This window comes from Crinia signifera, unplaced genomic scaffold (genome assembly GCF_055691185.1).
Source record: "Crinia signifera unplaced genomic scaffold, ASM5569118v1 HAP2_SCAFFOLD_230, whole genome shotgun sequence".
Taxonomy (NCBI): Eukaryota; Metazoa; Chordata; class Amphibia; order Anura; family Myobatrachidae; genus Crinia; species Crinia signifera.
In genome coordinates, this window is record NW_028142123.1 from 64,285 (window position 1) to 91,494 (window position 27,210).

Below are 27,210 nucleotides of genomic sequence, written 5' to 3' on the forward strand. Positions count from 1 at the left end.
GCAGGGGGGGACAGTGTGGGGGCAGGATGTGCAGGGGGGGACAGTGTGGGGGCAGTATGTGCAGGGGGGAAAGTGTGGGGGCAGGATTTGCGGGTGGTGGTGCAGGATAAGAACGGGAGCGGAGGGTGCTGCCGGGCGAGAAGGTGCCCGTCGATGGGGGGGGGGTTTCCGCCGGGTAAGGTGGGTGGTAAGAGCAGGTGACGTAGGGGGTGCCCACCGGGCGGGTGAAAGAGTGCCGCTGGGTGTATGTGTACCTGATACTTGGGATGTCTCACACACACAGTCCGCACTCCGCAGTACATACTGCTCCTGCCTTCAGTAGGAAAGGAAGGAGGAAATGGAACTCAGTGTACTGACTCCTCCCACTGATCACAGTGGGTCACGTGAGTGTGATGTCATCACAGGTCCTTTAGCCCACTATAATTTCGCATCTACCGGAGATTCAGGGAGGAAGCGGAGGAGGAGCCCAGCAGGCACAAAGGAATCCATAGGGCTGTTTCACACAGTACGGTTCCTGCCGCACGGTGAAATCCCGTACGGCCAGGGAGCCGCGCCGCACTCAGCAGTTGTGAATGGACACTATTGTGTCCATTCACACGGGACGGCCACGGCCCGGCCGCACGGCTGCAGCCGGATCCCCCCACTGGAAGGGACGGCTGCCGGGCTGTGGCCATCCCTGCCATTATAAAATTCTGAGTGCGGCGCGGCTCCCTGAGGGCTGTTTCACACAGTACGGTTCCTGCCGCACGGTGAAATCCCGTACGGCCAGGGAGCCGTGCCGCACTCAGCAGTTGTGAATGGACACTATTGTGTCCATTCACACGGGACGGCCACGGCCCGGCCGCACGGCTGCAGCCGGATCCCCCCACTGGAAGGGACGGCTGCCGGGCTGTGGCCATCCCTGCCATTATAAAATTCTGAGTGCGGCGCGGCTCCCTGACCGTACGGGATTTCACCGTGCGGCAGGAACCGTACTGTGTGAAACAGCCCTGACCGTACGGGATTTCACCGTGCGGCAGGAACCGTACTGTGTGAAACAGCCCTAGAGGGAGAAGCCGGCTACAGCACACATGAGCTCGGCTTGGAGGTGCTCCCCCTGGTGGCCCCAGGGCAGCTAAACGGCCAGCATGAGCAAAGAAAAGTGCTTTTCTTTGCTCCTGCTTGGTGTTTAACTGCTCTGGGGCCACCAGGTGGAGCACTTCCAAGCCGAGCTCCTGTGTGCGGCTGCTGACGGCTTCTCCCTCTATGGTTTCCTTCCTTCCTGAATCTACTGGGTTACTTCCTGCTTTTTCTGGGCTTAGCCTCGATGCTGCTACGTGACCGCGGCACATGGATTAGGTTTTTGGACACATATGGCTGCCTGCTGGAAGCTGCTGCTGCTGGATCTCTTCAGGCGATTTTGGCTGCTTGCTAGTAGCTATGGGGCTGGATGAACCGGACTGCTGCTGCTCCCGAAACCCCAGCTGTGGGTCCTCTGCTCTGTGATCTGTGCTAGGTAAGGGATGCTTGTGGTTTCTTTCACCCCTCTGCTCACTGGGATAGAGCTGCTGCTAAATGATGCTGTGATACCTTTATTCCCCCTGCTAGCTGGATAGAGCTGTTGCTGAATGGAGGATATCTGTTTGTTGTCCAGCTCTACTGCTGCCTCCCCTGCCATTTAACCACTTCCTGGCCAGGCTCGCCCCCCCGCTCCTCCTGACTGGCTAGCAAGGGTGCCAGGTGTGAAAAGGGCCTTCCCGCCATTTGGACCTCGGTCCACCACCACCCCTCCCCCCTATGCCTCTCTGGGCACCATCTTGACTTCCTACGCTCTCTTTACTGCACCATTCTTCTTTACCTACTGTCACCCTGCAGAATGTCATTATTTCACACTCCTGCAGAATGGCATCATTATTTCACCCATTTCCTGGCATGGTTTGGGTAAGGCACCAGCGAGTTCTGAGTCCCAATTTGGAGCCCAGGCTGTAACTGAGCATATGGGTATTTGGTGCAGAGCTTAGAAACTTCCTGAAATGCAACCATTGCTGTATAAGGGGAAGTAAGTCACGAGGCTGAAGTTGGCTTCTTATTCGGCCAGCTTCTTATTCGAGCTCCAGCTTCTTATTCGAGCTCCAGCTTCTTATTCAGAACAATCACTTTTACAAGGGTTAATGAATCATGGACCACAAATTTGACTGCAGAAATCAACACAGGGGGGTCACGTACATATGACCCACTAGCAATTTATTTTGACCAACAAGGATTTGGGCAGAAATTGGGCACTAAAGTGGGCATGGGTCCCAGAATCATCATTTTGAATAAGTAGCTGGTGTTCTGCAAGGGTTAAACAGCGTTGGTCATAAAATCTTACACTTGGAATACACACAGGGGGGTCACTTACATATGACCTACTTGCCATTTCTTTTGACCAACAAGGATTTGGGCAGAAATAGGGCACTAAAGTGGGCATGGGTCCCAGAATCATCATTTTGAATAAGTAGCTGGTGTCCTGCAAGGGTTAAACAGCGTTGGTCAAAAAATATTACACTGGAAACCCGCACAGGGGGGTCACTTACATATGACCCACTTGCCATTTCTTTTAACCAACAAGGATTTGGGCAGTAATAGGGCAGTAAAGTGGGCATGGGTCCCAGATGCCATAATTTTGAATAAGTAGCTGGTGTCCTGCAAGGGTTAAACAGCGTTGGTCAAAAAATATTACACTGGAAACCGGCACAGGGGGGTCACTTCCATATGACCCACTTGCCATTTCTTTTGACCAACAAGGGTTTGGGCAGAAATAGGGCAGTAAAGTGGGCATGGGTCCCAGAATCATCATTTTGAATAAGTAGCTGGTGTTCTGCAAGGGTTAAACAGCGTTGGTCAAAAAATATTACACTGGAAACCCGCACAGGGGGGTCACTTACATATGACCCACGTGCCATTTCTTTTGACCAACAAGGATTTGGGCAGTAATAGGGCAGTAAAGTGGGCATGGGTCACAGATGTCATTATTTTGAATAAGTAGCTGGTGTCCTGCAAGGGTTAAACAGTGTTGGTCAAAACATATTACACTTGAAACCCACACAGGGGGGTCAGATACATATGACCCACTTGCAATTTCTTTTGACCAACAATGATTTGGGCAGAAAATGGGCACAAAAATGGGCATGGGTCCCAGATATCCTTTTGAATAAGTAGCTGGTGTCCTGCAAGGGTTAAACAGCGTTGGTCAAAAAATATTACACTGGAAACCCGCACAGAAGGGTCACTTACATATGACCCACTTGCCATTTCTTTTGACCAACAAGGATTTGGGCAGAAATTGGGCACTAAAGTGGGCATGGGTCCCAGAATCATCATTTTGAATAAGTAGCTGGTGTTCTGCAAGGGTTAAACAGCGTTGGTCAAAAAATCTTAAGCTTGGAATCCACACAGGGGGGTCACTTACATATGACCCACTTGCCATTTCTTTTGACCAACAAGGATTTGGGCAGTAATAGGGCAGTAAAGTGGGCATGGGTCACAGATGTCATTATTTTGAATAAGTAGCTGGTGTCCTGCAAGGGTTAAACAGTGTTGGTCAAAACATATTACACTTGAAACCCACACAGGGGGGTTGCCTACATATGACCCACTTGCAATTTCTTTTGACCAACAATGATTTGGGCAGAAATTGGGCACTAAAGTGGGCATAGGTCCCAGATGTCATCATTTTGAATAAGTAGCTGGTGTCCTGCAAGGGTTAAACAGCGTTGGTCAAAAAATATTATACTGGAAACCGGCACAGGGGGGTCACTTACATATGACCCACTTGCCATTTCTTTTGACCAACAAGGATTTGGGCAGAAATAGGGCACTAAAGTGGGCATGGGTCCAAGATATCGTTTTGAATAAGTAGCTGGTGTTCTGCAAGGGTTAAACAGCGTTGGTCAAAAAATATTACACTGGAAACCCGCACAGGGGGGTCACTTACATATGACCCATGTGCCATTTCTTTTGACCAACAATGATTTGGGCAGTAATAGGGCAGTAAAGTGGGCATGGGTCACAGATGTCATCATTTTGAATAAGTAGCTGGTGTTCTGCAAGGGTTAAACAGCGTTGGTCAAAAAATATTACACTGGAAACCCGCACAGGGGGGTCCCTTACATGTGACCCACTTGCCATTTCTTTTGACCAACAAGGATTTGGGCAGAAATAGGTCACTAAAGTGGGCATGGGTCCCAGAATCATCATTTTGAATAAGTAGCTGGTGTCCTGCAAGGGTTAAACAGTGTTGGTCAAAACATATTACACTTGAAACCCACACAGGGGGGTCACTTACATATGACCCACTTGCCATTTCTTTTGACCAACAAGGATTTGGGCAGAAATAGGGCACTAAAGTGGGCATGGGTCCCAGAATCATCATTTTGAATAAGTAGCTGGTGTCCTGCAAGGGTTAAAAAGCATTGGTCAAAAAATCTTACACTTGGAATCCACACAGGGGGGTCACTTACATATGACCCACTTGCCATTTCTTTTGACCAACAAGGATTTGGGCAGAAATAGGGCACTAAAGTGGGCATGGGTCCCGGAATCATCATTTTGAATAAGTAGCTGGTGTTCTGCAAGCGTCAAAAAGCGTTGGTCAAAAAATCTTACACTTGGAATCCACACAGGGGGGTCACTTACATATGACCCACTTGCCCTTTCTTTTGACCAACAAGGATTTGGGTAGTTATAGGGCAGTAAAGTGGGCATGGGTCACAGATGTCATTATTTTGAATAAGTAGCTGGAGTCCTGCAAGGGTTAAAAAGTGTTGGTCAAAACATATTACACTTGAAACCCACACAGGGGGGTATCCTACATATGACCCACTTGCCATTTCTTTTGACCAACAATGATTTGGGCAGAAATTGGGCACTAAAGTGGGCATGGGTCCCAGATATCATTTTGAATAAGTAGCTGGTGTTCTGCAAGGGTTAAACAGCGTCGGTCAAAACATATTACACTGGAAACCCGCACAGGGGGGTCACTTACATATGACCCACGTGCCATTTCTTTTGAGCAACAATGATTTGGGCAGTAATAGGGCAGTAAAATGGGCATGGGTCACAGATGTCATTATTTTGAATAAGTAGCTGGTGTCCTGCAAGGGTTAAACAGTGTTGGTCAAAACATATTACACTTGAAACCCACACAGGGGGGTTGCCTACATATGACCCACTTGCAATTTCTTTTGACCAACAATGATTTGGGCAGAAAATGGGCACTAGAGTGGGCATGGGTCCCAGATTTCATTATTTTGAATAAGTAGCTGGTGTCCTACAAGGGACAAAAAATATTACACTTCAAAGTGACACTGGGGGTCACTTACATATGACCCACCTGTTAACGACTGACCCCTCTGTGTGGGTTTCCAGTGTAATATTTGTTGACCAACGCTGTTTAACCCTTGCAGAACACCAGCTACTTATTCAAAGCGATATCTGGGACCCATGCCCACTTTAGTGCCCAGTTTCTGCCCAAATCATTGTTGGTCAAAAGAAATTGCAAGTGTGTCATATGTAGGCAACCCCCCTGTGTGGGTTTCAAGTGTAATATGTTTTGACCAACACTTTTTAACCCTTGCAGGACACCAGCTACTTATTCAAAATAATGACATCTGTGACCCATGCCCACTTTACTGCCCTATTACTGCCCAAATCATTGTTGGTCAAAAGAAATGGCACATGGGTCATATGTAAGTGACCCCCCTGTGCGGGTTTCCAGTGTAATATTTTTTGACCAACGCTGTTTAACCCGTGCAGGACACCAGCTACTTATTCAAAATGATGATTCTGGGACCCATGCCCACTTTACTGCCCTATTTCTGCCCAAATCCTTGTTGGTCAAAAGAAATGGCAAGTGGGTCATATGTAAGTGACCCCCCTGTGTGGGTTTCCAGTGTAAGATTTTTTGACCAACGCTGTTTAACCCTTGCAGGACACCAGCTACTTATTCAAAATGATGATTCTGGGACCCATGCCCACTTTACTGCTCTATTTCTGCCCAAATCCTTGTTGGTCAAAAGAAATGGCAAGTGGGTCATATGTAAGTGACCCCCCTGTGTGGATTCCAAGTGTAAGATTTTTTGACCAATGCTTTTTAACGCTTGCAGAACACCAGCTACTTATTCAATATGATGATTCTGGGACCCATGCCCACTTTAGTGCCCGATTTCTGCCCAAATCCTTGTTGGTCAAAAGAAATGGCAAGTGGGTCATATGTAAGTGACCCTTCTGTGCGGGTTTCCAGTGTAATATTTTTTGACCAACGCTGTTTAACCCTTGTAGGACACCAGCTACTTATTCAAAATGATATATGGGACCCATGCCCATTTTTGTGCCCATTTTCTGCCCAAATCATTGTTGGTCAAAAGAAATTGCAAGTGGGTCATATGTATCTGACCCCCCTGTGTGGGTCTCAAGTGTAATATGTTTTGACCAACACTTTTTAACCCTTGCAGGACACCAGCTACTTATTCAAAATAATGACATCTGTGACCCATGCCCACTTTACTCCCCTATTACTGCCCAAATCATTGTTGGTCAAAAGAAATGGCACATGGGTCATATGTAAGTGACCCCCCTGTGCGGGTTTCCAGTGTAATATTTTTTGACCAACGCTGTTTAACCCGTGCAGGACACCAGCTACTTATTCAAAACGATATCTGGGACCCATGCCCACTTTAGTGCCCAATTTCTGCCCAAATCATTGTTGGTCAAAAGAAATTGCAAGTGGGTCATATGTAGGCAACCCCCCTGTGTGGGTTTCAAGTGTAATATGTTTTGACCAACACTGTTTAACCCTTGCAGGACACCAGCTACTTATTCAAAATAATGACATCTGTGACCCATGCCCACTTTACTGCCCTATTACTGCCCAAATCATTGTTGGTCAAAAGAAATGGCACATGGGTCACATGTAAGTGACCCCCCTGTGCGGGTTTCCAGTGTAATATTTTTTGACCAACGCTCTTTAACCCGTGCAGGACACCAGCTACTTATTCAAAATGATGATTCTGGGACCCATGCCCACTTTACTGCCCTATTTCTGCCCAAATCCTTGTTGGTCAAAAGAAATGGCAAGTGGGTCATATGTAAGTGAACCCCCTGTGTGGGTTTCCAGTGTAAGATTTTTTGACCAACGCTGTTTAACCCTTGCAGGACACCAGCTACTTATTCAAAATGATGATTCTGGGACCCATGCCCACTTTACTGCCCTCTTTCTGCCCAAATCCTTGTTGGTCAAAAGAAATGGCAAGTGGGTCATATGTAAGTGACCCCCCTGTGTGGATTCCAAGTGTAAGATTTTTTGACCAATGCTTTTTAACCCTTGCAGGACACCAGCTACTTATTCAAAATGATGATTCTGGGACCCATGCCCACTTTACTGCTCTATTTCTGCCCAAATCCTTGTTGGTCAAAAGAAATGGCAAGTGGGTCATATGTAAGTGACCCCCCTGTGTGGATTCCAAGTGTAAGATTTTTTGACCAATGCTTTTTAACGCTTGCAGAACACCAGCTACTTATTCAATATGATGATTCTGGGACCCATGCCCACTTTAGTGCCCTATTTCTGCCCAAATCCTTGTTGGTCAAAAGAAATGGCAAGTGGGTCATATGTAAGTGACCCTTCTGTGCGGGTTTCCAGTGTAATATTTTTTGACCAACGCTGTTTAACCCTTGTAGGACACCAGCTACTTATTCAAAATGATATATGGGACCCATGCCCATTTTTGTGCCCATTTTCTGCCCAAATCATTGTTGGTCAAAAGAAATTGCAAGTGGGTCATATGTATCTGACCCCCCTGTGTGGGTTTCAAGTGTAATATGTTTTGACCAACACTGTTTAACCCTTGCAGGACACCAGCTACTTATTCAAAATAATGACATCTGTGACCCATGCCCACTTTACTGCCCTATTACTGCCCAAATCATTGTTGGTCAAAAGAAATGGCACATGGGTCATATGTAAGTGACCCCCCTGTGCGGGTTTCCAGTGTAATATTTTTTGACCAACGCTGTTTAACCCTTGCAGAACACCAGCTACTTATTCAAAATTATGATTCTGGGACCCATGCCCACTTTAGTGCCCTATTTCTGCCCAAATCCTTGTTGGTCAAAAGAAATGGCAAGTGGGTCATATGTAAGTGACCCCCCTGTGCGGGTTTCAAGTGTAATATGTTTTGACCAACACTGTTTAACCCTTGCAGGACACCAGCTACTTATTCAAAATAATGACATCTGTGACCCATGCCCACTTTACTGCCCTATTACTGCCCAAATCCTTGTTGGTCAAAAGATATGGCACGTGGGTCATATGTAAGTGACCCTTCTGTGCGGGTTTCCAGTGTAATATTTTTTGACCAACGCTGTTTAACCCTTGCAGGACACCAGCTACTTATTCAAAATTATATCTGGAACCTATATCCATATTTGTGCCCATTTTCTGCCCAAATCATTGTTGGTCAAAAGAAATTGCAAGTGGGTCATATGTATCTGACCCCCCTGTGTGGGTTTCAAGTGTAATATGTTTTGACCAACACTGTTTAACCCTTGCAGGACACCAGCTACTTATTCAAAATAATGACATCTGTGACCCATGCCCACTTTATTGCCCTATTACTGCCCAAATCCTTGTTGGTCAAAAGAAATGGTACGTGGGTCATATGTAAGTGACCCCCCTGTGCGGGTTTCCAGTGTAATATTTTTTGACCAACGCTGTTTAACCCTTGCAGAACACCAGCTACTTATTCAAAATGATGACATCTGGGACCCATGCCCACTTTACTGCCCTATTACTGCCCAAATCCTTGTTGGTCAAAAGAAATGGCAAGTGGGTCATATGTAAGTGACCCCCCTGTGCCGGTTTCCAGTGTAATATTTTTTGACCAACGCTGTTTAACCCTTGCAGGACACCAGCTACTTATTCAAAATGATGACATCTGGGACCTATGCCCACTTTAGTGCCCAATTTCTGCCCAAATATTTGTTGGTCAAAAGAAATTGCAAGTGGGTCATATTTAGGCAACTCCCCTGTGTGGGTTTCAAGTGTAATATGTTTTGACCAACACTGTTTAACCCTTGCAGGACACCAGCTACTTATTCAAAATAATGACATCTGTGACCCATGCCCACTTTACTGCCCTATTACTGCCCAAATCCTTGTTGGTCAAAAGAAATGGCAAGTGGGTCATATGTAAGTGACCCCCCTGTGTGGATTCCAAGTGTAAGATTTTTTGACCAACGCTGTTTAACCCTTGCAGAACACCAGCTACTTATTCAAAATGATGATTCTGGGACCCATGCCCACTTTAGTGCCCAATTTCTGCCCAAATCCTTGTTGGTCAAAAGAAATGGCAAGTGGGTCATATGTAAGAGACCCTTCTGTGCGGGTTTCCAGTGTAATATTTGGTACTTGTTTCCTAGAACGGCCACAACGATTTAGATCGTTGTGGTCGTAAGATAAAAAATCGGATCGATCGCATCGCATGCGATTTGGTCGCATGCGATGCGACCGATCCGACCGACCGATTTTTCACCCGATTTCTTTTTTTTTCACATGATTATTTCCAATTGCCCCCCCAAATGTTAATAAGTGGGCTAGACCCCACGATAGACGTCAACCCGAAGCGTGGCGAGCGCAGCGAGCCCGCGAGGGGCGGCGGTGCGCGTCCTCCGACCTTTTCATTTCCCTACTATCCACTAGGGCGTGGAGTGAGAATAGAATAGTGTGGCGAGCGTAGCGAGCCACCGAGCCCGAAGCGTGGCGAGCGCAGGCGTATAACTTCACAGGTATACGCGTCCCCTCGCGGGGCTCGCTGCGCTCGCCACGCTTCGGGCTCGGTGGCTCGCTGCGCTCGCCACACTATTCTATTCTCACTCCACGCCCTAGTGGATAGTAGGGGAATGAAAAGGTCGGAGGACGCGCACCGCCGCCCCTCGCGGGCTCGCTGCGCTCGCCACGCTTCGGGTTGACGTCTATCGTGGGGTCATGGCGGGCACATAAAAAATGTGAAATGGGTCATATTGGCCCATTTCACCTTTTTTATCATTTTTCCCTATGTGAGATGGACTTAATCAAGCCCATCTCATCTTGTGCCATTATAATGGCACAAGACCGACCGATTTCAATGTTAAAAGATTTTTTAACATTGAAGTCTATGGAAAAATCGGGTCAATCGGTCGGTCGCATCGCGGCCGATTTTAATTGGTCGCGACCGACCGATTGACCCGATTTCTGTCAATCAAAGGGAAAAAATGTTAAAAAATCGGCCACATCGTGAGGATCGTGTCCCTTAATTAAGAGCCACGATCACTCACGATTGTGGCCGTTCTAGGAAACAAGTACCTAATATTTTTTGACCAACGCTGTTTAACCCTTGCAGGACACCAGCTACTTATTCAAAAGGATATCTGGGACCCATGCCCATTTTTGTGCCCATTTTCTGCCCAAATCATTGTTGGTCAAAAGAAATTGCAAGTGGGTCATATGTATCTGACCCCCCTGTGTGGGTTTCAAGTGTAATATGTTTTGACCAACACTGTTTAACCCTTGCAGGACACCAGCTACTTATTCAAAATAATGACATCTGTGACCCATGCCCACTTTACTGCCCTATTACTGCCCAAATCCTTGTTGGTCAAAAGAAATGGCACGTGGGTCATATGTAAGTGACCCCCCTGTGCGGGTTTCCAGTGTAATATTTTTTGACCAACGCTGTTTAACCCTTGCAGAACACCAGCTACTTATTCAAAATGATGATTCTGGGACCCATGCCCACTTTAGTGCCCTATTTCTGCCCAAACCCTTGTTGGTCAAAAGAAATGGCAAGTGGGTCATATGTAAGTGACCCCCCTGTGCGGGTTTCCAGTGTAATATTTTTTGACCAACGCTGTTTAACCCTTGCAGAACACCAGCTACTTATTCAAAATGATGATTCTGGGACCCATGCCCACTTTAGTGCCCAATTTCTGCCCAAATCCTTGTTGGTCAAAAGAAATGGCAAGTGGGTCATATGTAAGTGACCCTTCTGTGCGGGTTTCCAGTGTAATATTTTTTGACCAACGCTGTTTAACCCTTGCAGGACACCAGCTACTTATTCAAAAGGATATCTGGGACCCATGCCCATTTTTGTGCACATTTTCTGCCCAAATCATTGTTGGTCAAAAGAAATTGCAAGTGGGTCATATGTATCTGACCCCCCCTGTGTGGGTTTCAAGTGTAATATGTTTTTACCAACACTGTTTAACCCTTGCAGGACACCAGCTACTTATTCAAAATAATGACATCTGTGACCCATGCCCACTTTACTGCCCTATTACTGCCCAAATCCTTGTTGGTCAAAAGAAATGGCACGTGGGTCATATGTAAGTGACCCTTCTGTGCGGGTTTCCAGTGTAATATTTTTTGGCCAACGCTGTTTAACCCTTGCAGGACACCAGCTACTTATTCAAAATTATATCTGGAACCTATATCCATATTTGTGCCCATTTTCTGCCCAAATCATTGTTGGTCAAAAGAAATTGCAAGTGGGTCATATGTATCTGACCCCCCTGTGTGGGTTTCAAGTGTAATATGTTTTGACCAACACTGTTTAACCCTTGCAGGACACCAGCTACTTATTCAAAATAATGACATCTGTGACCCATGCCCACTTTACTGCCCTATTACTGCCCAAATCCTTGTTGGTCAAAAGAAATGGCACGTGGGTCATATGTAAGTGACCCCCCTGTGCGGGTTTCCAGTGTAATATTTTTTGACCAACGCTGTTTAACCCTTGCAGAACACCAGCTACTTAATCAAAATGATGATTCTGCCCAAAACCTTGTTGGTCAAAAGAAATGGCAAGTGGGTCATATGTAAGTGACCCCCCTGTGCGGGTTTCCAGTGTAATATTTTTTGACCAACGCTGTTTAACCCTTGCAGAACACCAGCTACTTATTCAAAATGATGATTCTGGGACCCATGCCCACTTTAGTGCCCTATTTCTGCCCAAACCCTTGTTGGTCAAAAGAAATGGCAAGTGGGTCATATGTAAGTGACCCCCCTGTGCGGGTTTCCAGTGTAATATATTTTGACCAACGCTGTTTAACCCTTGCAGGACACCAGCTACTTATTCAAAATGATGACATCTGGGACCCATGCCCACTTTACTGCCCTATTACTGCCCAAATCCTTGTTGGTCAAAAGAAATGGCAAGTGGGTCATATGTAAGTGACCCCCCTGTGCGGGTTTCCAGTGTAATATTTTTTGACCAACGCTGTTTAACCCTTGCAGGACACCAGCTACTTATTCAAAATGATGATTCTGGGACCCATGCCCACTTTAGTGCCCTATTTCTGCCCAAATCCTTGTTGGTCAAAAGAAATGGCAAGTGGGTCATATGTAAGTGACCCCCCTGTGTGTATTCCAAGTGTAAGATTTTTTGACCAACGCAGTTTAACCCTCGCAGAACACCAGCTACTTATTCAAAATGATGATTCTGGGACCCATGCCCACTTTAGTGCCCAATTTCTGCCCAAATCCTTGTTGTTCAAAATAAATTGCTAGTGGGTCATATGTACGTGACCCCCCTGTGTTGATTTCTGCAGTCAAATTTGTGGTCTATGATTCATTAACCCTTGTAAAAGTGATTGTTCTGAATAAGAAGCTGGAGCTCGAATAAGAAGCTGGAGCTCGAATAAGAAGCTGGAGCTCGAATAAGAAGCTGGCCGAATAAGAAGCTGGCCGAATAAGAAGCCAACTTCAGCCTCGTAAGTAAGTCACAGGTCTCTGCACAGAGTGCACTGCTGGTGGCTGCAGATCTGATTGTTGAGTGCCACAGTCTGTATATCTGATTGTTACTGGGTTATTGGTGAGTGTCACACTCTGCAGACTTGTTTGACGCTGAGTGTCACACACTACAGATCTGATTGCCACTGGTGCAAATCTGATTGTTAAGTTAAAGGCTGCGGAATTTATTTCTGAGAGTCGGACTGCTTTCCTTTTTGAGTAAGTAAAGGTGCATACACACTGTACAATTTTTTTTTTTTTTTACCAATTTTGTTGAGACATTTCCATTGAACCCAGTGTCCTGGATGAAAGATGTTGACGAAAGATATTGGTGACAGACGGATGATGATGCGCAATCATCAAGATTGTTCGTCAACTGTGCATGCAGCTCAATTTGTATATATTTCAAAAAGCGCCTATAAACTGTAGCTAGATCTTTCATCTGTTGTTAATATCTTTCGTCCAGGACACTGGATTCAAGGGAAATGTCTTTCAACGAAATTGGTCAAAAAATTGGACGGTGTGTATGCACCTTAAAGGTGCATACACACTGTACAATTTTTATGACCAACTTTTTTGACCAACTTTGTTAATTTCGGCAATTCTGAATGAAATTGGTCAAAATATCTTTCAGTGCGTTTGCGACGAATGATGATGTGCATACCCGCCAGTTGTTCATCAAGATTGTTAGTCAACTGTGCATGCAGCTCAGTTTGGATATCTTTCAAAAAGAGCCTATAAACTGTAGCTAGATCTTTCGTCCAGGACACTGGGTTCAATGGAAATGTCTTTCAATGAAATTGGTCAAAAAAATTGTACAGTGTGTATGCACCATAAGGGTGTCACAAATTGTATGCTGCCATATACTCTTCTAGTGGACCAGGTGCCCCACATTGGCATCATGGTAAGTTAACTAGAAGGGGGGGCTCAGGCTGCAGTGTTTTAATGTTGTGAGGAATGTAGTGTGGCAGGTAGATGTATCTAGTGTAATGATGTATTATGTAGTGTAGTGTAGCCCCCAGAAGGGACTTCAGTATGTTCAGAAAGCACTTCCCGTCCTGTAGTTCAGGCCTGGCCAACCTGTGGCTCTCCATATGTTGTGAAACTACAAATCCCAGCATGCCTTGGCACAGTTTTAACACTACCTTATAGCAAAACTGTGTCAAGGCATGATGGGATTTGTAGTTTAGCAACATCTGGAGAGCCACAGGTTGGCCGGGCCTGCTGTAGGTGTTACCTCTATTAAGTCCTTTGGGGGAGGAGTGTCATTCTAAGGTGCCCTGCCCCCCCCCCCCCCCCCCGAAGGCTTAATACAGTACCTGTCTGCCTGCTTTATTTGTGCATACTCCCTGTACCTCCATGAGGAAGCAACAGTAGTGCAGGCCCTGTGAGTATATGTATTTAAATCACAACAGAATTTGCTGTTCTATATAAGAAACTGTTAATGAATAAATAAAAAATCTATATCGATAGATAGATAGCGAGAGAGATATCTATCAGTGAAATACATATGGATGACTGCCCTATGGTGGAATTCTCTCCCAACCCTTCCTCATCACAGCCTATCCTTTCTACGCCACAGTTTAAATGTGTTCGGTATGACTCATTGGCGGCCAGGATCCCGGGGGTCTGTATACCGACATCGTAATCCCAGCTGCTGGTATTCAGACAGGGTGAGCTCAAAAAGTCCCCACTTTACCCCTCCCAGCTGCAATTTCTTTCACCTACTCCTTAATTTTTTTATACCAGCCATTCATTATATGTATTCTCAGCATTCATTCTATTTGTTATCCCCCCCCCCCTACACACACACACACACACACACACACATTTGCATATCTTGCCTCACATTCACTGCTTATGAAATATAATTAATGATACAGACTTCTGCTGCTTGGAGTGTGCTGCTTGGTCCTTGGTCCTTCAGCACTCAGGGTGAACTACATTAATAAAATAACAAATAAAACAATGGTTTTATGTAATACTGTGGTAATGGAGCAGATTACAGCCTTGTCTTGGTATTGCAGATCTAACATTCCCTTATATTAAATGATGCTTTGTGCAGCGTATGGTTAGTGTTTCTGTACAGCTAAAATATTAGTATATTGTGCATATGACTTATCCTTGCCATACTGAGCCTGTATCTCATCCACATGTACATTTTCAATTGTTTTCAACAGGATGCCTTAAAATCATGTCAGCAAAGATCATGCTAGAAGAATCACGTCAGTATACAGATGCCAGCATCCCGACTGCCCTCACGAGACTGGCGATGGAGCTCTGAATGGAACAGGATACAGACAGCCGTAATCCCATTCGGTAAGTAATCAGGGCAGCTGAGATTGCAGCCAGGGAAGGGGGGGTTAAGATGTGTACACACAAAGATTTATCTGGGAACAAAAATCTGGAAATGTATGGGAGAAAATGACAATCGTTGTTAGATGTTGGCGATGTGTTATAGGGTTTAGTATTAGGCACTAGTGGGAAGGGTTAGGGTCAGGTGCGCGGTTAGGGTGCAGTCAGAGACCCTGTCCAGATATTCCCTTTTGGGATGGTGGGGTAAGTATTATGACCGATGGCATCCTAAATGCTAGGATACTACATGTATCTTGGCAAAAACAACGAACCCGGGATTGTTTTAAAACCTGTGTAATTTCTCACTTTTGCCTGGGGTTTCTTTCTGCGTGGGTCTGTATCCCAAAATTTAGTGCTAGTGGCCTATGCTTTGGTGCCTCAATATAATGATTTCATCCAAAATGTAAGGTATGCCTATTCCAGATAATTGCCATCAATTTAAACATTTGAAGTGTAGCTCTGCCAGTCAGAATCAAGGTATTGCATGTAGGAGACAGAGCTACACTTCAAAGGTTACATTTGATGCTATAAGTCTGGAGTAATAGGCATCAATGTAACCAACTTTTTGGGTGAATCAGAATGATGAAATCAGTTGATGTCAATGTTTTAAAAGGATAGGCATCAGTTCAGTTTCCTAGTATATTACCTGTTTATTTTTTAAAGAACAGAGGGGTAGATTTAATAAGCTCAGTGAAGTGATAGTGTCTGGTTTTTATCACCGGCCAATCAGCTCCTACCTGTCATTTTTCAAACTAAGCCTGTAACTTCACAGTTAGGAGCTGATTGGTCGGTGATAAAAACCGGACATTTTATCACTTCACCGAGCTTAATAAATCTGCCCCTAAATTGAGGAACAATCTGCTGTATATTCTGTGCCAGCCTATTGCAGGATCATTCAAATACAACACGTATTGGACGAATACCTCTTTGCTTCACTGGAGTTTGGACTTTAATACCTTAAATTTTGGTTCAAGTCCTAATATTGTAATATATATCCTAATATTCAGGCACCATACCACTATTGTGGTGTATGTTCTAGTTTATGTTGTTCAGCCTTCAGGGAACAGTTGTTGGGCTGCCTTTAGTTGTGTTTCATATATTGTTTTCTAAATTGTATAAGCGTGTTTTTATAAATTGGGGTTATGTATAATAATATCAAGTTTCCACTCTGGAAACCTATTCGAAGAGTAAGAGGGCCCTTGGACAGAGTTGTCCACTGTGGGTTTACCCTGTACCCTTATGGGCAATCCCGACATTAACTATATCTGTTTTTGTATGGTGCTTTGCATAATAGCATCATGCGGTATATTGACCTCCTGTACAGTGTTGTGCGTTTAAATTTGATAGGTTTGTAAACTAATACAAAAACTTACTTGAATGGTTTCCCCCTTCTCACTAGGGCAGCTACTCTATTGAATATTGAGGTTTTTGGAAAAAGTTTGCAATGTTGCAAGAGGAAGCCAAAGTCTTCAATCACTCTGGATTTTATGAACAGCTTGGTGGTGGGACACAGGATACAGTTCTGCAGAGTCTCTGAAGATGCTGGGCAAGAATTTTATGGATTTCGATGCACAGGTAAATATAGATTTTAATTTGTTTTCCCAATTTCTCATATTATCCTTTTAAGTTTCCCCATCCCCCTACTGTCACTACAATGTCTGCTAGGGTGGTAGAAGTAAGAGTGAGTGGCATGGTTGACAGGGTGTCGGAAAGTGCAAAAGAGAGGAGCTAGAAGAAGGCGAGGGGTGGTCAGGGAAAGCTTCATGGAAAAAGAAGGGATGAGAGAACGAGAGGAGCGAGACATAGCATTCTGAAAGAGAAAGGGGGTTGAGGAAGAGAAGGATTGCAAGCAGGAGTAAGAATGTCAGGGATAGACTGGAGCAGGAGTCAATGTCAGAGAGAGAAGGGGGAGTGGAGGTGTCGCAAAGACAACGAAAGAGTGTGTTGTGGAGAGAAAGGGGTTAGACAGAGAGGATGTCGGAGAGCTAGACATATGATGCCGGGAAGAGGAGGGTGATAGTGCAAGGGAGAGACTGTGAGAGGGAGGAAAGAGGGGAAACTGGAGTACACAGGGGAGAAAGACCAGGGGCTGAGAGAGATGAGTGGCGAGATGGAGTAAGAGTGAGGGTCGACAGAAGGGGGTGGGGAATAGAGCAGGGCAGTAGGGTACAAGGGGAGAGAAAGGATAGACAGCAGCTGAGAGAGAGTTTGACAGACTGGGTGGGGGCAGAGCATGGGAGAGAGAAAGGGGGGCCTGGGACAGAGCAAAAGAGGAGACAGGGAGAGGGTGAGCCAACAAGAGGCGAAAGGGGTTGAGGCAACAGTGAGACGACGGGGCTAAGCTGACGGGGGTGAGACTATGGGGCGAGAGGGTGAGGTGATTAGGGGTGAGAGGGGGTAAGGTGACTGGGTGATTCCACAGGGAGTGAGGGGGGCTTTGTGGAAAAAGAGGTAATGAGAGAACGAGAGGTACAAGAGAAAGTGTTCTGATAGAGAAAGGAGGACAAGGAAGAGAAGGGTTACGAGCAGGAGTAAGACTGTCAGGGAGAGACTGGAGCAAATGTCGGTGTCGGAGAGAAGGGGGGAGTGGAAGTGTTGCAAAGACAGCGAAAGAGCATGTTGCAGAGAGAAAGGGGGTAGACAGATAGAGCGACGGTGTCAAGGAGAGCGCTAGAGTGATGATGCTGGGGATAGGAGGGTGATAGAGCAAGGGAGAGACTGACTGAAAGGGAGGAAAGGGGGGAAACTGGATTTGATAGGGGAGAAAGACCAGGGACTGAGAGAGATAAGTGGTGAGATGGAGTAAGAGTGAGGGTTGAAAGAAGGGGCAGGGGGAATAGAGCAGGGCAGTAGGGTACAAGGGGAGAGAAAGGATAGATGGGTGCTGAGAAAGAGGGTGACTAACAGGGGGTGGGGGCAGAGCATGGCAGAGAGAAAGGGGATCCTGGGACAGAGCAAAAGAGGAAAGACAGGGTGGGGGCGAGAGGGTGAGCCAACGGGAGACGAGAGGGGTTGAGGCAACAGTGAGGTGCCGGGGCTAAGCTGGCAGGGGTGAGACTATTGGGTGAGAGGGTGAGCTGACTAGGGGTGAGAGGGGGTGAGGTGATGGGGTGATTCCACAGGGAGTGAGAGGGGCTTTGTGGAAAAAGAGGTAATGTGAGAACGAGAGGTGCAAGAGAAAGCGTTCTGATAGAGAAAGGGGGATGAGGAAGAGAAGAGTTACGAGCTGGAGTAAGAATGTCAGGGAGAGACTGGAGCAAGTGTCAGTGTCAGAGAGAAAAGGGGGGGGGTGGAACTGTTGCAAAGACAACGAAAGAGCATGTCGCAGAGAGAAAGAGGGTAGACAGAGAGATGGTGTCCAGGAGAGAGCTAGAGAGATGATGCCGGGGAAAGGAGGGTGATAGTACAAGGGAGAGACTGCCAGAGAGGGAGGAAAGTGGGGAAACTTGAGTAGAGGGGGAGAAAGACCAGGTGCTGAGAGAGATGAGTGGCCAGATGGAGTAAGAGTGAGGGTTGAAAGAAGGGGCAGGGGGAATAGAGCAGGGCAGGGGGGTACAAGGGGAGAGAAAGGATAGACAGCAGATGAGAGAGAGGCTGACCGACCAGGGTTGGGGACAGAGCATGGGTGAGAGAAAGGGGCTTGGGACAGAGTGAAAGAGTAAAGACAGGGTGGGGGCGAGAGGGGGTGAGTCAACATCAGTGAGAGGGCTTGAGGTAACAGTGAGGCAACGGGGGTAAGCTGACAGGGGTGAGACGATGGGGCGAGAAAGTGAGGGTCTCTCCCTAGTCACCTCACCCCTGTCAGCTTACACCTGTTGCCTCACTGTTACCTCAAGCCCTCTCACTGATGTTGACTCACCCCCTCTCGCCCCCACCCTGTCTTTACTCTTTCACTCTGTCCCAAGCCCCTTTCTCTCACCCATGCTCTGTCCCCACCTCCTTTCTGTTACCCTCTCTCTCATCTGCTGTCTATCCTTTCTCTCGCCTTGTTCCCCCCTGCCCTGCTCTATTCCCCCTGCCCCTTCTTTCAACCCTCACTCTTACTCCATCTCGCCACTCATCTCTCTCAGCACCTGGTCTTTCTTCCTTCTATACTCCAGTTTCACCTTTCCTCCCTCTCTGGCAGTCTCTCCCTTGTACTATCACCCTCCTTTCCCCGGCATCATCTCTCTAGCTCTCTCCTTGACACCATCTCTCTGTCTACCCTCTTTCTCTCTGCGACATGCTCTTTCGTTGTCTTTGCAACACTTCCACTCCCCCCTTTTCTCTCTGACACTTACACTTGCTCCAGTTTCTCCCTGACAGTCTTACTCTTGCTCGCAACCCCTTCTCTTCCTCATCCCCCATCCTCTATCGGAACGCTTTCTCTTGCACCTCTCGTTCTCCCATTACCTCCTTTCTCCACAAAGCTCCTCTCACTCCCTGTTCAATCACCCTGTCACCCCATCCCCTCTCACCCCTAGTCACTTCACCCTATCGCCCCATCGGCTCACCCCCGCCAGCTTAGCCCCGTCGCCTCACTGTTGCCTCAACCACTCTCGCCTCCTGTTGGCTCACCCTCTCGCCCCCACCCTGTCTCTCCTCTTTTGCTCTACCTCTGGCCCCTTTTTCCCTCCCATGCTCTGTCCCCACCTCCTTTCTGTTACCCTCTCTCTCAGCTGCTGTCTATCCTTTCTCTCCCCTTGTACCCACCTGCCCTGCTCTATTCCCCCTGCCCCTTCTTTCAACCCTCACTCTAGCTCCATCTTGCCACTCATCTCTCTCAGCCCCTGGTCTTTCTCTCCTCTCTACTCCAGTTTCCCCTCTTTCCTCCCTCTCTGGCAGTCTCTCCCTTGCTCTACCACCCTCCTCTCCCCGGCATCATCTCTCTAGCTCTCTCCTTGACACCCTCTCTCTCTGTCTACCCTCTTTCTCTCTACGACATGCTCTTTCGTTGTCTTTGCAACGCTTCCACTCCCCCCTTCTCTCTTTGACACTGACACTTGCTCCAGTCTCTCCCTGACAGTCTTACTCTTGCTCGCAACCCTTCTCTTCCTCATCCCCTTTTCTCTATCGGAACGCTTTCTCTTGCACCTCACGTTCTCTCATTACCTCTTTCTCCACAAAGCTCCTCTTGCTCCCTGTGCAATCACCCCATCACCTCACCCCCTCTCATCTCTAGTCACCTCACCCTCTCGCCCCATAGTCTCACCCCCGCCAGCTTAGCCCCGTCGCCTCACTGTTGCCTCAACCACTCTCGCCTCGTGTTGGCTCACCCTCTCCCTGTCTTTCCTCTTCTGCTCTGTCCCAGGACCCCCTTTCTCTCTCCCATGCTTTGCCCCCGCCCCCTGTCTGTCACTCTCTCTCTCAGCTGCTGTCTATCCTTTCTCTCCCCTTGTACCCCACTGCCCTGCTTTGTTCCCCCTGCCCCTTCTTTCAACCCTCACTCTTACTCAATCTTGCCACTCATCTCTCTCAGCCCCTGGTCTTTCTCCCCTCTGTACTCCAGTTTCCGCTCTTTCCTCCCTCTCTGGCAGTCTTTCCCTTGTACTATCGCCCTCCTCTCCCCAGCATCATCTCTCTAGCTCTCTCCTTGACACCCTCTCTCTCTGTCTACCCTCTTTCTCTCCGCAACACGCTCTTTCATTGTCTTTGCAACACTACCACTCCCCCCTTCTCTCTTTGACACTAACACTTGCTTCAGTCTCTCCCTGACATTTTTACTCCTCCTCGCAGCCCTTCTCTTCCTCATCCCCCTTTCTCTATCGGAACACTTTCTCTTGCACCTCTCATTCTCTCATTACCTCTTTCTCCACAAAGCTACTCTTGCCCCCTGTGCAATCACCCCATCACCCCACCCCCTCACCCCTAGTCACCTCACCCTCTCACCCCACCGTCTCACTCACACCAGCTTAGCACCGTTGCCTCACTGTTGCCTTAACCCCTTTTGCCTCCTGTTGGCTCACCCTCTCGCTGTCTTTGCTCTTTTGCTCTGTCCCAATCCCCTTTCTCTCTCCTATACTCTGCCCCCACCACCTGTCTGTCACCCTCTCTCTCAGCTGCTGTCTGTCCTTTCTCTCCCCTTGTACCCCCCCTGCCCTGCTCTATTTCCCCTGCCCCTTCTTTCAACCCTCACTCTTACTCCATCTCGCCACTCATCTCTCTCAGCTCCTGGTCTTTCTCCCCTCTCTACTCCAGTTTCCCCTCTTTCCTCCCTCTCTGGCAGTCTCTCCCTTGCTCTACCACCCTCCTCTCCATGGCATCGTCTCTCTAGCTCTCTCCTTGACACCCTCTCTCTCTCTGTCTACCCCCTCTCTCACCACGATGTACTCTTTTGTTGTCTTTGTGACATCTCCACTCCCCCTTTCTCTCTGAAATTGGCTCTTCCTCTATTCTCTCCCTGACATTCTTACTCCTACTCGCAACCCTTCTCTTCCTTGTCCCCCTTTCTCTATCAGAACGCTTTCTCTGGCACCTTTCGTTCTCTCATTACCTCTTATTCCACAAAGTTCCTCTCGCTCCCTGTGGAATCACCCCTTCACCTCGCCCCCTCTCACCCCTAGTCACCTCACCCTCCCGCCCCATCGTCTCACACCTGCCAGCTTAGCGCCATCACCTCACTGTTTCCTTAACTTCTCTCATCTCCTGTTGGCTCACCCTCTCGCCCCCACCCTGTCCTTCCTCTTTTGCTCTGTCCCAGGCCCCCCTTTCTCTCTCCCATGCTCTGCCCCCACCCACTGTCTGTCACCCACTCTCTTAGCTGCTGTCTATCCTTTCTCTACCCTTGTACTCCACTCCCCTCCTCTCTTCCCCCTTGCCCCTTCTTTCAACCCTCACTCTTACTCCATCTCGCCACTCATCTCTCTCAGCCCCTGGTCTTTCTCCCCTCTCTACTCCAGTTTCCCCTCTTTCCTCTCTCTCTGGCAGTCTCTCCCTTGCTCTACCACCCTCCTCTCCACGGCATCATCTCTCTAGCTCTCTGACATCCTCTCTCTGTCTAACCCCTTTCTCTATGACATACTCTTTCATTGTCTATGTGACACCCCCACTCTCCCCTCCTCTCTCTGACACTGACTCTTGATCCAGTCTGTCTTTGACATTGTTACTCCTGCTCGCAATCCTTCTCTTCCTCATCCCCCTTTCTCTATCAGAACGCTTTCTCTTGCACCTCTCGTTCTCTCATTACCTCTTATTCCACAAAGCTCTTTCCCTGACCACCCCTCTCCCACTTTCTAGCTCCTCTTTTGCTCTTTCTGACACCTGTCTCTCACACCACTCACTCTTGCTTCTGACACCCTAACAGGCCTTGGACAATAGGGGGGTGGGTTAGCTTAAAAGCATAATATGTGATGGGATAGTCACAAAGTAGTACTTATCTTTATAAAGTTAAAGGTCCCTTGGACCATTTACTTTATATATGCTCTAAGCAATTTTTTTGCTTAGAGCAAATACTAATAGTATACGGTTTTCAGTCCTTGATCATAAGGCATCATGCTTTGTGGTGTTGTGCTGTAAGCTGCCATCCTGGCGGCTTCAGTACTGTGTTTAGCTTGCTTTACTTAATCCGAATACAAAAGTTTTTAAGATACAGTCCAGGTTTATTTACTATACACTGAGTAGCCATGCCCTCAATACAATGTTGGGCCACCTTTTGTCCTTAATACTGCATGGATTCTTCTTGACATGGACTCTGTTAGTAGAGGTGGTATGAGGAATCTGATACCATATCAGATGAACTGCACTTTCCAATTCCTTAAGGTATCTCTCTTTGCAGATGATATGCTGCTTTTTGTGTCAAACCCAGCTTCCAGTGTTCCTGTGATAATAAAACTAATTTGGGACCAAGCCCTCTTTTACCCATACTCTCCTGCTGGCCTTCTACATTCTGATCTCCGTAGCATTCCCACTGACTTTAAACCTAACATCATGTTCAGAGACACATATGCCACATGGCTCTCTTTAAACATAAAATTACATCGGAATCATCATAGTTCTCCATATGTCCATGTCTGGGGTAACCCTGTGTTATCCCCCTCCCCCCCATTCTCTATTAACTTTCTACCACTGGAAGGAAAACGGTCTTGATGTTCTATCCAATGTCTTTGATCCTGGGGGACATCTGTATCCATTCTCTGCTCTCCAAGAGCAATTTACAATCTCTTCTCAACAATTTTACATGTACCTGCAGTTACGTTGTCATGTTTTGTCTCTCCACAAACCGGGATATTTTCAGAGTTCGCCTGATCCTATAAACACTCAGTTGAGGCTGCTACTTACCAAACGGTATCATACCAAGATTCTTTACTCTCAATTGATAGATACTGCTGCTACCACTACATGGACTAATTTTATAACACCTTGGACTCCATTTATTCCTCACATAACAGAAATGACCTATTTATGAAAGAACTACGATATGGCCTACAACACCTCGAATCTGCATATCTTCAGGAGGTACCCTTCTGCTTTCTCCATAGGGCGTACATATCTCTGGCTCAAAGAAAGCACTTTGTATTAGAGGAAACAGGTACTTGTCAGAAATGCCATCACTCTTCAGCTACCTTCCAGCATTGTGGAAAAATAAAACGTTTCTGGCATAAGGTCACCTCATTCATCAATAAGCTGCTTATTCGACCTTCTTGCTTATGTTTTCTTACACTTTTTTCGGGGAATCTACAGACAGAGGCTTCCACAACCATTCCTTATTAGAATTTTAACAATCTCTAAAAAAACTCATCCTAATTCACTGGACCTCCAAAAACCCTCCTACCCTCAATGAACTGTTACAACCTTCTCTAGTTGGAAAAACAGTCCACCATGACCTCCTATAATGATAAACTTTCCCTGCAGTTCTACAACACGTGGAAAACTTCATCCTTTCCCTCCCCATCGCAACTCAAAAAGATATCTTACAGCCATTCTCAATTTTATCATGGTACAATGTCCGGGTGTAACACCCAATGGAATTACAACTATTTCTGAAGTAGCCACCTCAGAAAACTCTTGCAGCAGGATACCCCATTAACATAACAGGATGTACTTGATCTGCGATAACACTCAAATACCCTTGGTCATTCAGACGTTGTTCCACAGGAATCAAATGACCCAACCAATGCCAAGAAAACATCCCCCCAAACCATAAGATTGTCTCTACCCACTTGAAGTGTTGTGGAAATGCAGTTGGGGTCCATGCTTTTGTGCTGTATTCTCCATACTCGCACCCTGCCATCTGCATGGTGTAATTGAAAACACTTTTCATCGGACCACATGAACCTTTACCAGCTGTCTACTGTCCAATTCTTATGAACTGGAGACGTCTGCTCTTGTTCAAGACAGACAGTAGAGGCTTTCGAACAGGTCATCGGCTTCCATATCCTATACGGCTAAGTTTCGTTCAGAGACCTTCACAGTTGCTCCTTGATCAAGATTTCCGCAATTTGATGTCATGTTGCTCTTCTGTTGGACTGGACAGATTCAGTAGTTTGTGACGACCACAAGCCTGACGATGAGACCAGGTTTTCTGCTTGGTAGTCTACTCTCTGTAAACATTAATAACTGCTGCTTTGAAGTACAAGTGCAGCTGTTTTGCTGAAACTGGTTCTAACGGTTCAAGCGCCTACAATCATCCCGTGTTCAAACTCGGTTATTCACGTTTTTACCCATTTCTTTGCAAGCAACACCGTGCAATTGATGCTTCGTTTGTCCTGCATTCCCTTTATTATAGCTATCTGGCCCTCTAGCAGCAACAACTTGAAGTTATGGCCGATCTGCATATAAGTGTCAATAATTTGGCCACTCAGTGTATATCCAGTTCTCTAACTTCCTGTAGGGTGCTTAATCAGTATAAAATGTGTCATTGGTATTGTTTAATTTTTATTGTTTCCACTTCTCACTAGGGCAGCTACTCAATTGAATATTGAGGTTTTTGGGTATCCATTGGCCAAGAGAAAGCAAATGTCTTCTAACACTGGATATAATGTAAGGCTTGTTGGTGGACGTACAAGAGGTCTTCAGGATGCAGTGCAGTGTCTCTGAAGATGCTGGAACAGAAGTTTATGAATTTCAAAGCACAGGTAAATATTTCCATTTAAGAATACTAGCCCTGCATACCATAACCCATCCAATTTTTAGCTTGCTTTCATTTAAAATCTTGTTATTTAGAAGGTCTCTAAAACTATGTTATGTAGTGCCATAAGTAATTTTGCTTTTAAGCTGCTTTTCTGGTTGTTACAGTCCTATGTCCAGTTTTTCCTTATTATCCAATGTATTGTATGACTCTCTTGATCATAAAACCGAAAGTTTGACCTCATGCACTATAAACTGCCTACCTGCTGGTTTCAGTCCTATAATCTGTTGTTTTTTTCTTAAATATTTTTATTTGGTTTTACATTAAATCACAACATAAATTTTGTCACTTACAGTAGTGAACCGACAATCAAAAAGTATGACAACTTGGGAGGGAATGAGTGAGAGCGTACATGCAATTAACCAATGATGTAAAAAGGAGTAGCAATTTGCCAGCCTGCTGGCTTTATGGATATGCAACATTCTCAGTAACCTTTTATAAACTTAACCTCTTCTCCTCATGCAGTATTTTAAATATTATATAGACTGAACGGTTCCTAAATAAAATTTATATTCAACAAAGAGTAATAAAAGGGGACGTGAAAGAGGGGGGGGGGGAGGGGAGGTTCGGAAAACGCAGTTTAGTAACAGGAGGCAATGCGGTCTGTACCGTCATATTATACCACTTGTCTAAGTACAATAATTACCATATCAGATGAAAGATTAACATATGCGATCCGCAGGTTTGGGAAGGTAATACTGATTATTGGGTGTTCCTCTGAATAGAGGGTATAGCCTTTAAAGTATGAACATAACAACATAGCAATTAGTACACATTTTTATAACAATTCTGTGTTGCCCCCCCAGATCATAACAGTTTCCATGGGTCTAATCATTCTATAACCGGGTGGAGGTCAAGGGATTCTAGAATTTTGAGTGGCCAAGGTTTTAGTTCTGATGTATGCTTCCCACTTCCTCAAGAAAGATTTCTTTAGCGATTGAATGGATTGTATATTGTTATATCTGTCTAGTCCTATAACTATTTAATAATTCTTCCACATCTGGTAAGTTTGGTTTATGGTTGGTGATCCAAGACTTCTATATTGCCTTTTTTGCCACTGTAAACAAAATTGTCAGAAATGGTATGAGTTGTCTTTGGCTATTATTTAGTTGCCATGTGTCAAAATTTAGGAATATTACTGGTATGGGTTGAAGTTTAACTTTTTAGGAAAAGTTCTTCTGTATATAGTGTATAATCTTGAACCAAAACTTTTTTATGTACCCACAGTCCCAGAAGTTATGGAACAGAGATGCAGAATAATAGCCACATTTGAGACCTCTTTCCGTCTCATTGGGGTCAAAGTAGCTTCGCTGTCTCTGCAACAAGAAAGCTCCATGAATGGTCTTCTAATGTGTCTCTTGCAAGGCTGAAGATTGGAGAGTTTTCATAGATGATTCATAGTACTTGAATATATCAGATACTTGTAGGGATGGGATGTCTTGCACCCACGAATCCCTCGTCTTTTCTTGTAATACAAATAAAGGATTCTTCTGCATCTCTGTGTAAATGAGTTTTGATTTAAAGGTGTCGGTCTGGATTTTATTCACCCAAGTGTGGAGCAGGGAATGGGATGATGACATAATATTTTGGGTTGGTAAAGATTGCACGAAGTGTTGAATTTGGATTATTGGGAAGAGCATTATTTGGTAGCCCAAATTTGTCCTTAAGAGTGGTAAACGATAAAGTCTTTCCTCCTGGGTCAAACACCGGGTATATTTAGTTTTTTGAGACTTGCGCTCAAGTCTCTTGAAAATTGGGTTATTTATTCCCGGAGGGAACAGTGGATTGCCACATATAGGTATCCATTCCGTAGACAGTGGGTCTAGGTCAATCTTAGAGCATATGAAGTGCCATGCACTATGCATATCCTGAAACAAGGGGTTGCTATATACGTGTGATGGGATTTGTTTCTTCGGTACGTGTATAAGGGCTTTGGGCGAGTACGGGAAGAGGACAGCCTTGTCCA

General features: G+C 46.0%; 1 long non-coding RNA gene across 3 annotated transcripts; it reads left to right on the plus strand.

The window, feature by feature from the left end:
- The first annotated feature begins 1,128 nt into the window (after positions 1-1,128).
- Positions 1,129-26,739, plus strand: LOC146054260 (uncharacterized). 3 transcript variants are annotated; one of them, XR_014468185.1, is made up of 5 exons: positions 1,129-1,495; positions 14,965-15,103; positions 16,539-16,714; positions 25,015-25,191; positions 26,472-26,739. It is a non-coding gene; the product is annotated as an uncharacterized LOC146054260 (long non-coding RNA). The 3 variants fall into 3 exon arrangements; XR_014468186.1 differs by having other exon boundaries at positions 16,544-16,714; XR_014468187.1 differs by lacking the exon at positions 1,129-1,495 and adding an exon at positions 1,904-1,920.
- Positions 26,740-27,210: the final 471 nt, after the last annotated feature.